This window comes from Cyrtonyx montezumae, unplaced genomic scaffold (assembly GCF_038088225.1).
Source record: "Cyrtonyx montezumae isolate F1298 unplaced genomic scaffold, pur_monq_1.0 scaffold_1, whole genome shotgun sequence".
Taxonomy (NCBI): domain Eukaryota; kingdom Metazoa; phylum Chordata; class Aves; order Galliformes; family Odontophoridae; genus Cyrtonyx; species Cyrtonyx montezumae.
Genome location: NW_027071825.1, coordinates 17118059 through 17129157, shown reverse-complemented (window position 1 = coordinate 17129157; position 11099 = coordinate 17118059).

Below are 11099 nucleotides of genomic sequence, written 5' to 3'. Positions count from 1 at the left end.
CAGTCACAGAGGTGCTCTCATAGGATCTGACAGAGGAAAGCCATAGTGGCCTTCAGAAGTGACCTGGAAACAGAGAGGCAGAGCCCTGCTGGGGCAGCAGTGTGTAGTGTGTGTCAGCTGTGGGAGGCAGCCCAGGCCAATGTCCCACTGCCAGCATGTTTCTCCCCATGAGAGCACTGAGCCACCAAATGATTCTCTCAATAGAAAGTAAATGCTAAAAGTCAGTGCAGCCATGTGCAAGCATCCAGAAAGACATGGCCTGCTGGTACATCTTTAAATCTGGCATTCAAAATTGCTCAGACAGATGGAACAAAAGTATGTAATAAAATGTGACATTTTATTTTATCATCCATGTTTGTTAAGTGAATTCTTCTGATTATTCCCACTGTCGGGAGCACTGAATGTGAATCAGATTCCGACAATTTGCGGTTTATAAAAAAAACAACTCCTGAGGTCAGACAGAAAAAGAAAAATAATAATTAATTGCAGGATGCACATTCATGCGTGGAGTCTGGCCACAGTGGGTGACAGCTCAGCCTAACAGAAAAAAAATGATGTGATTTGAAGAAGTCACAGTTTCTGTGGACTACTGCTCAGTATTAATTACGTACTTCATAGTCTTCCTTATCTATATATCTGTACATCAAGATAGGACTAGAAATTCATGTTGAGAAGCAAAAAAAAAAGCATGTTTTCCATGCTGTCTTCCCAGTAGCTCTCACTTGTTTGGTGCGTAACTGAGCACTTTGCTTTCTGTCTTCCCTAAAGCCCAATCCCCATGGTAGCAGAGCCTCTCCCTCACAGTGCTTTGCTTGCTCCTGCCGTGACCCCGCTCTTAGAGCCCAGGAGCCCCTCCTGGACCGTGGTGTTGCTGCATGGGTTTGATTTCCCAGTTTTGCATCCCTGAGGCATACCATGTGCAGATGTAAATACTAATTCCACTGTAGCAGCAAACTCAAGCACACCCCTGGCCTTGAATGCTGGCCATCTAAGTGCACTAGTTACATCATAGGTGCTTACATGAATGCCTGAAGAAATATCCATGATGTTACTAACATTTGTAGTCACTAACATTTCAGCATCCTGAAAGCTCAGCCCTCTGTATCCCTCAACCCTGTAAACACCAAACCAATACCCCATCTGCAAGTTACTTCTGAATATTACTGCAGTTTCTCATTTGAATCTCTTCACTCCGGTGATGCCCACAAGGGGAACACCCAGCAGGGTTGCTGGTTGAGTGTTACCTCATTCAGGCTTCCTCAAAGCTGGCTATGTAATTGTACACACAGCGTTTCACTTCAAGGAGCTTGTCACTTGGGTAACCTGTGCTGTGGTGCTGAGGAGTGGAGGGAACAGGTAGGAAGGCAGCAGAGGCAGCTCATTGGGTTGCAGGACAGGCAGCAGTCTCCTTGGTGATGTTTTCACTGCTAAACGTGTTTGTTTTCCCTACTAGCTCCCATGTCCTTCCTTTCTAAACAGTCTAAAAATTTGCACTTATTGGGTGGGCATATTTTTCTTTATTGCTGTGCTTGTAAGTAAATACGTAATAGTAGTTTTGCCACTGGATTACAAAAAGAGTTCCCACTGAGGCCTGTATTCTATTCACTGCTGTATGGAAGCGTTGAATCATTACCACTCGGGTTTTTGCTAGCAGCTCTGAACAATATACAGACCAAGAACTTTTTGCAAAAATTATTCAGCAATATATTTAAAAAAAGTGAATATTTCAAATAAATTATTATGAGCCATACTTGGCTAGGAAAAGAGGCAGAATAGTTGATGAATTTTTCATACAGCTTTAGCATTAATATAATAAATATTACATGGTATTGGAGGGGAATGAAAGATTCTGAAATGAAGAAAAAAATCAACTATGAAGGAAAAGCACCTGAAAATTGATGAAGGTGAATATACAGATTTGAGGAATATGAATAATGATGAAGAGATTTATGGGAGAAAAAATATGATAAGCACGAATCACTTTGAGAGGCAAAATACTCATCCTTTTCGATTCCTTCTCAACAGAGAATATGCAAGTTTCCCAAACTTCCTTCAGTTCTGTTTAAAAATAAAAGAAGACCCCTGGAGATAGCTGGGTGAGAATACACCTCCATCTGACTAAAGGAGATTATGAGACACTGATATACAAAAAAGGCTGTAACATTTGGAAAACAAAACAAAACATTTTGATAATAATGCTTTACTTTTATTTTGCTAAGTGAATTTTCTCAAGAGTTTAATACTGAACTGGGATGACAGGGTAGCTTGCTTTTTAAAGACAGAATCCGTAAGATTCCTGGTGTGATCTGAGTAGTCGCATTCAGCAGCATTAGCAGCAGTGCCATTAAGCACGTCTGAATGATCAGGCAAATCTGCTCTGACATTATGCTTCAAGGAAAACTGTCATTAATTTCTTGTTGCCGTTTCACTCAGCTGCAGTGTGTACAGATTCTAACTAGTTTTATCAGCTGACTGTTCATTTTAACATTTGCAAAATTAAATATATCATTTTAATCTTATTTTTATGGGAGAGAGGAAGTTAACTTTTTTCCTTCCAACTCCCTTCCTAGTTACTATCCTTTTTAAAAGTAAGTAGAAAGTGGAAGAGAGAAGAGAGGAAACAAGGAAGGTTTTTTTAAATCGATTCTAAAAGTGGAATGGAAAGGGAGATGCATTACATATTTTTCCCCATTGGAGCACACTCGGATAAATGCCATCTCTCAATTCAATTTAATAAAATAAGTTCCACTTAATGATGTCTATAAATAGTTCTCATGACCTCAAGAATAACATATTAAAATGACATAAATGTTCTACATTCGTCATTTCCGCAAATGTCTCATTTTCAAAATCTGTCATGGGTGTACCAATCTTCTCCTCATTGGACATTTCCCAGCCTTGGCATATCAGTCCATGTTTTGCACATCTGCTCAGAGAATGTAATTAGTTATGCCCATATGCTACAGAAGTACATGATAAAACTTGAAATAGAGGAACGGCTGAAAGACCCTACAGACTTTCTCCTTCCTATGTGTATGTTGTTGAAGACTAAGAAAAGCATGAGGCTTTTTTTGCCCTATGCCACAGGGTGAAGATATCACAGTGTCCTAAGCAACTTCAAAAGATTAAAAGAACACACTTTGTGGCTAATTCGTTTAGTTCTGGTCATTTTGTTGAGGAGCTTATAACTGTAAAAAGATTGAATATTTCCCATATAGATGTACCTTCTTGCCCTGTTCATTAGCATGTTTATAAAATCATCTTTGTAAAGCAATTAGAAAGATAGACAGGATCATCATCTCACGTTTTGTGACGTGGGAGACCCAGATGAGAAGCTCTTGCTATATTAAATGATTATCTCCTGTAGCAAATACAGAAGCTCTGAGCATGTTGATCAGCTTTTGACAGCTCTGCTCAGACTTGCTGGCATGTGGCAAAGGAGATGGGCTAAACTAAAGCAAGCAATGATCTGGCCACTAAAAGTTGGTTCAGTGGTTCACTCTGCTTTCTTGGTTTTTCACTGAACATTGTTGCACAACCCTAAATAATTTGTGGCTACTTTGCATTACAGAAGCACCATTTTAATTTAATCTCTGACAGCACATTTAGTTGTTGCATGTGTTGTTTAATGGCTGTGCACTTAAAGAAAAAAAAAGTAAAAAAATAAAGCCCTTTCAAATTATTAGCTTTCTTTTGGTTCAGTACAGGGTACAAAGTCAAACTGTGGTACTTTCATCTTCATACTTTTCTTTGAGGGTTAATTTGGAAAAAGGAAAAGCACTCCTAATTATAGAGATTTAGCTTTCTTTATAAGCTGGCTATTTTAAGATCTGTTTACAATTTCACAATATGTAACATCGTTCAAAAACAGTGTGAATTGATTACATCCTTCTGGAGAATGTGTAGTGGTAGAATATGCATTTGTAGCTGTTACACTGCCCTATAATTAGTGCCTTATTGCTTCCCTTCTCAACACATGTTGCTACTGCTGGAAAACAGCTGAGATACTTAAGATGAGACAATGGAAAAAGTTCCTCTCCCTAAATATCCCCTCAACATTATTCTAAGAAGTGCCGTAACACTGAAGTCACTACCAGATAGAAAAGTCAAGATATTCATTATATATTTCTGTTTCAGTTTATTTTTTATGATCCATTTTTTCTCCAGATGCTATTAATAATTTAAATTCTCCTCCATGGGGAGATCAGATTAGAGGAGCTGAACACAGGCTTTGGTGTTGTCCTTCATTTCTGTGGATTCTGGATCACAGCACAATGACAGAATGCTCAATAATCACATCACGAATATTCATGTATACCATAATGAATGAACAAACCAAAAAAACAAGAGGTTTGTATGGGTACAATTACTTAGGGAACTCAGTTCTGCTCTGAGCTGGTCTCAGACTTTTGGAAACTAAAAATAAAATATTTCCTTCAATTGCTCAGTTCTCCATACAGATGAGGGAGCTAAATGTCACCTGCTGGCTTTATGGGAACGTGGTGGTCCCATGTGATGCTTGGCTGGCCATTTTATGAGGTTATATCTGTGATCCTACATGCATGCTATAAACTAGCTGTCCCACAAGTAATGAATTAGAACAGTATAACATCTGGATATGTGTAATTAGGGCTTTCTCAAGGAAAATCTTCAGAACCTTGTAATGTTGTCATGAGTAAATACTTTTGATTAACTAAAAAGCAGATATGAGGTAACATAGTTTTCCATAAAGGTCAGCCATCAGACAAATGATTCTAAATGAAGATGACTACAGCAAAAACGTTCATCAGCTCTGTCAATCTGCAAATGACTTTCTGAGCGGGGAAGCCAAAATTCCCATAGCAACCCTTAAAAACTTCAGGTGCAACATGCATTTGGTATTATGTAGCAACCTGTATAAATGAGGAACAAGAGCATTTTAACTTAAGGGTTAAAACACAAGTTAAATGTAATTGAAATCATCAAAGCAAACGTCCTTTAATTATATAGAAGGTATTTTTCTCCTTCCATACTATTTTTTCTCTTGTGTATTCTGAAATCTATACACAGACTGCAATGCAAGTGACAAATGACAGTCATCTTTGTGCCTCTACTGTGGTCTCTGTGGAGCAATGCCACCAAGTGCAGAAGCATCCCCTTTTGCCCACCAGCTCCCTCCAGCCTGTGGTAGAGGAGCTGCTAGTCAGGGAGCCCTGGCCCCAGCACACCCTGTTCTCCATGCCACTGCCTGCTCCTCTCATAATGGCCCCATCCCCTGTCCTGGCATAGCTGCCAAAGCCCTGACTGAACATGGGAGAGGTGCTAGGCCTGAGCAGGAGGCAGCATGTGACCTGTATGAAGTGGCTTTGCTCCCAAAAGGCATGTTAAAGAAGAGGAAAAATGAAATCAGATTTTCTCATATTGGTGCCTCTGCATTTTAGCTAGATAGGGCATGGCTCTTTTTGTTAACAAGAGCTAGAGAAGACTTGCTGGTTTGACCCAGAATATTAGTGTTATGGTTTTAGGTATTCTGATTAGGGCTGATGCTTTTCTGTATTGAGAGTCTGGTTCAAAAATAACTTGGGAATGAAGAGAAGTCAGGTATTTAGAAAAAAAATTAGGCTCAGTCATCAGCAGAAATCTATTTCTTCATCAGTTGTACAAATACATGACAAAATGAGGCACAACTGCATTTGTATAACAATCTGACATTCTTCTAGCAGTTGCTTGCAGTCTAAAAACTTGCGCCTCCAACAAGAGCACAATCATTATCACAGAATATAAACTGGCTGCATTTCTTGCTTTTGCGTCTCCCCTTTTATAATTCTTCATTATTTTTCTTCCACACAATGGATGGTAACAAAATATGTGCAACCATAGGAATGAAATGACATGCTCAAAGGCACCCTTAAATATTGAACAACTTCTCTATGTTAAGCTGTCACAATTAATTTGCTTATAAAATCTTTACTGTCCTGCTAGTGAATGAGTAGTCTCCAAAGAGCCTCAGCTATTTTCTCTTGAACCCAATTTAAAATAGATTGAATCTTTCTCTACCCTTGCTTTAGATTCCTTTTCTGTCAGCGTACAGATTTTCTGTCAGGTTTTTTGTTTATTGCAAAAGGTATTGCTAGTAGACAAAAGCAGACAAGGCACTCGATTCCTTTAATAGATCTTAAAAAATTACTCTCCATTTTTGCTTTATTTTAGAGAACAGCAGACTGAGTTTTAGGTTCCAAGGGACTCTCTTCTGCTTGTATTAGAAGCTTTGCACTTTTGTGTGAGATAGTGCTAAAGACAAAGATGAACTGAAGTATCAAACAGTAAAAAGAGAGTAAAAAAAAGCATTAGTGTCTTGAAACATCAATGAGTGCTGCTCATCTAGGCAGTATGCATGGTTCCAGGCTCAGGACAAGCTTGGTGGGGCCCCAGCAAATCTTATGGGTTCCTGGGCAGGAGACACAGGTGATCAGGTGTTTCTGGTTTGTAACTGAACAGCCAAACACCACGTGCTGAGTAAATGAACAGTTCTGCACATGAAAGTAATAAACTTTGTGATAGTTGTACACTTACAGAGCTTCTTGTTCTGCTCTCACTTTTGAGAAAAGGTTTTCAACAGCTAATGAAACTGTTTAAGTGAACACAGTTCCAGACAACATATAATAATAATAAATCTTACTGCTTTTCAGTTGCAAAAGAGCCTTATGAGATGCTTTACTTTACATTAACCTGAAGGATGAAATAATATCCTGTTATAAAATTTTTCAAGCGCTTATTTTTGTTGTCAACTCAAAAAGGCAGTTCAGTTGCCCTTTGAGTTATTACTTAAGGACCAGTGAATCCTCCCCACCACATGGTATTGACATTGCCATGACTAAAAGGAAGGATCCAATTCATCTTGGTTTGGATCTGACAGCTAATAGCTTACTTGCAACTCTTGGTTAATTATTAATGCAGACATAATAATGCTCAATCCTTAACTAACCTTGTAAGCAATACAGTTATCAAAGGAATTAGTCCTGCTGAAAACCCAGTGTTGTGTCACAGTCTAGATCAAAAATGTTAGAACTCCAAGTATGTCTTCTTGGCTGTTGGAAAACTGACATCGTTTTTTTCATCATTATTCCCATGATATTTTAAACAAAGACATTGTTTTGGAGTTCCTTAGCCTTGTATATTTTAGCGTTCACCTAAACCAGGACACAGCTTCACTTCCCATGTTTCCAAGAACTTCAGGTGGCCAAGAAGTCTGTGGCTGTTCCCTTCAGGTTTGGGTGAGTGGTCCTGTCTGATTTCCTGAGAGTCTCAGGCTCTGTTAGGCAGCATTTCTATGAAGCACTCTGTGTTCAGCAGCTGCTGTTGTGGGACAGGGGCAGGGCCCCTCCTTGCATCACTGTGCTGGCTGGGCCGGGGGCAGGCAGCAGAGAGTCCCCTAGCAAGTCACGATGGGCTCAGTGGGAGCCTGAGAGCTGAACAATGCCTTAAGTACCCTTTGCTGTCCATGTGCTTCCCACTAAGGCTGTATAATTTGATCCTTTTTTCACCAGTCAGCTCTACCAAGTACCAGCTAGGTGCTCTTCCATTTGTCAGAACAGGTTTACTTGGCCATTTTCTTTTTCTTTGAGTAATCTTAGTAACATGGCAGAGGATCATCTAGGTACACTTCTGCCCTCATCTGTTCTTCATTCAGCTACAGGAGACTGTACAATTGTGAGAGGCAATGCTGATAAATAATATTTAAGTGTGAGTTGGGCATTTGAAAGAAATCCCCTTGATATTCCTCCTGGCCTGCAAAGCTGCTGCTGGAAGGTTGGTTTCATGAGTGAATTGTGCCAGCATTATCTTATTTTAGTGACTGTCAGTGAAATCCTGCCCATAGCCATCAGCCATGTGAAAAAATTCCCATATATGAAGCACAAATATTTTGAAAAGTTCCTACTTTGACTGCAGCCTGAGAGCAGCAGGAGTCAGCAGCTCTGTTGTCGTGCCCACGTTTATTTCCTTTTTCTCCAACTGTGTGTCTCTCCACAGATCACTTGAGGCTTGTCATCCCTAGCAGGGATGGAGCCTGCAGCAGGCAGCTGCCTCCAGCCTCTCGGTGACTGCAGCCACTGACGCCATACAGCAGACCCTGCTGTACCTCTCTTAGTGGCAGTGTGGGCTGGTGACAGCTCCTCTGCTCAGCTGCTGAGAAGCCTCTTGGTCACTTCTTTGCACATGTTTTCAGCCTAGCAGAAAAGAGGTGTGTTGTTTACAGGCTGTAGCTATGAAGCACTAACACAGAAAGAGGCAGTGACCTTTTCTTGTCTCTTGGAATTGTTCCTTCTTTATGGTCAAGCCACAGACCACAGACACTAAACGTGGCACCTTGATGGTCGTGCAGTCACAGTACTGCCTGAGGGAGATGGTTAACCAGACCATGGTTAACCAGTAGCTAAGGTTTGAATGCCAAGCTCTGAGCAAAAGGCAGCTTTAAAAGAAGTTTTTTTTTTTTTTAATAATAATTTGATTTGTGCTTTCCAAGCATCTGTACATAAGTTGAGAGTTCTGTCAGAGGTGCTTGTGAGCAGAGGTGACTGGTAACTCCTGGTAGTGAAATGGGAGGCAGTGCTCCATCCCTGGCACTGGCAGAAGAGGCATCACTGCAAAAACTGGAACTGCTGGGCCCAGTGAGTGGCCCTGGGCTGCACAGCTGCCATGCATCGTCCCTCATAGTCCTTCTGTGTGCCAGAGCTCACTGCTCATGGCACACACTTGTAACAGGTCTTGAGGCAGAGTAGAAGTAAAATTCCTTAGGAACCACTCTCTGCAGTTGCCAGAGGAAGCCTGTTAGCTGTGGTGGTTATATATTCTCTAGGTGGTGATTACCTACCTGGGAAACTGCAGATACACTTCGAATTTTCTGTTTTATGATAAAACAGTGACATTATTTTTAAAAAGTGCTTTTGTGAATTTGAGAATAAGCCACACTGAGCTGAATGGGGAACTTTCTAGCACTCAAAGTTCTTGTTTGGGTCTCTCCACAGACAGACATAGTGACTTTGCATTGTTTTTGCACTGGATTCTTTAGATATCTAGAATCACTTCTTCATTGTTTAATTAATTTCAGAGGGAAAATCTGCAGAAGGAAATGGAGGTGTTCAGAAGGAAGCTCTTGGCTGTAAGCAGCTGAAAGTTGAATTCTTAGTCAGACTCTTCAGAGTGATCTTAAATGGCTGGGCTCTAACAGTCTGTACAAAACTATCTGAAAACAGCAGAAAGAAAATCCAAAGTATAAGTAAAATGACTTGGAGTAATAGAATACTTTAAACACTTTCCAAGCATTAGCCTAAGGAAGCTGAAACTCCATAACAGAAAAATCTTTAAAATAGGGCTAAAGATACATTTTCTAAAATTCAAAGTATTGTTAAGTGTTATCACAACTCAAAAAGAACGATGGTTGATTGTACTTAATAATAGACCTCATTTTTCCTGGACCTAGTGTACCATAGTCCACTGTTTTCACTAAGGATATGAAATATCTGCTGCTGCTTCTGGTCTCCAAGTGCATCAGAGAGCAGCTCTCTGCTTGGGCAGAACATGCTGGTAAAAATAAATGCAAAGCACATTGGTATTCCCATCCTAGCTAACCAGTCATTGTCCTTTCTCAGAGGAGCTTAGATTACATGCATGCTACTTAATTACTGGTTATGCTTAAATGTTTGTACCCTTCTAGTGGAGCATGTTCAGTTTCTTTCTTGAACTTTCTTTTCTCCGTCACTCAGAGTGTTGCTGCTGCCTGTCCTGTTGGAATCCTGTTTATAGGACTGTACACTACTGAGAGATTAGGAGCTAAAAACAGCAGGCAAAATTGAGAATTAATAAATGCAAATTAATGCTCACTGGGGAGAAGCCAATTCTCCTATATATACACACTGATGAAAATTAAATTATTTAGTAACCTTCAGAATAGCTCTCAGTGTTACGAAATGGGAGCTCAACATTTCAGCATTCAGTGGTACTTTAAAAAATAAGTCAGGAACAGGAAAGAATGAAAAGTATAATTGTGGCAATGTATACATGTCCGGTGCACCTGCATTTTGATGACTGGTTGCAGCAGAACTAGAAACTATAGAGAAAACCATTGATGAGCATGGATGTGAAATGGCTGTTGTACAGGATGGTATCAGGCTATGGCAGTTCCTCTGGGAAAGAGGCAGCACTTGGAAGATTTGCTTGATGTCTGTGGCATGGGGAAATCAAAAAGGAAACATGTGTAGCCTCTCCTCAGAGTTTAAGATGCAGAGAGCATGACCTGAAATTACTGAGTAGCCAGTATAACAAATGACACAATAAACTTATTTTTCCTGCAAATTGAATTGTGGAATCCCTTGATATTCAGCATGGTAAAAGGTAAAAGTTTAGATGGAGGAAAAATAAAAAAAGAAAGGCTTTATGGGTATTAAGTGCATTGATAGAAGCTCTGACATAAAATAATTAAAAAAGCAGCAAGGATATTCTGGGGAAAGAGCACACATCACTGTACTGACCATGCACACCCTGCAAACATTGGCTCGTGCATCCCATCCTGGTCTGTATGATGAGTTCCTTCTGTTTTCCAGGCTAGGAAAAAGCGTGCGTCCTGCCGTATTTCACAAGCAAATTAACTGCTATTTTATAAATCAAAAATTGAGTCAAACTTTCATTAAATCTTCATGGGGCAGCATGAGAGCAGTCTTCTTTGTTCTGCCTAAAAGGCCATGCTGGAAACCTCAGTTTCTTACGAACTGGATATCCAGCCTGGGCAGGTCCACAGCCACCCCAGTGCAGCTGAGAGCTGAGTGACACGAGCAGCATCACACATTCTCACCAGAAGATGAAGGCTGACACCCTGCTGATTTGCAAAGTCAGGGCCATGGTGAGGCAGGGGCTGATTCCTGCACCTCATTCTCCTCAAGTTAAGACTTAGGCTTGCTCCCACTGTCACTGCCAAGGAGAAAGAACCACTACAGCAGTTATAAGAGTAGTCTGACAGACCTTTGGTGGAATCATTCCAGAATGCTTCAGTGCATTATTACAGGAGGGAATCATTTCAGCACAAAACTCTTTTCCTTTCTTTTCCCTTTCACATCCACACCAGC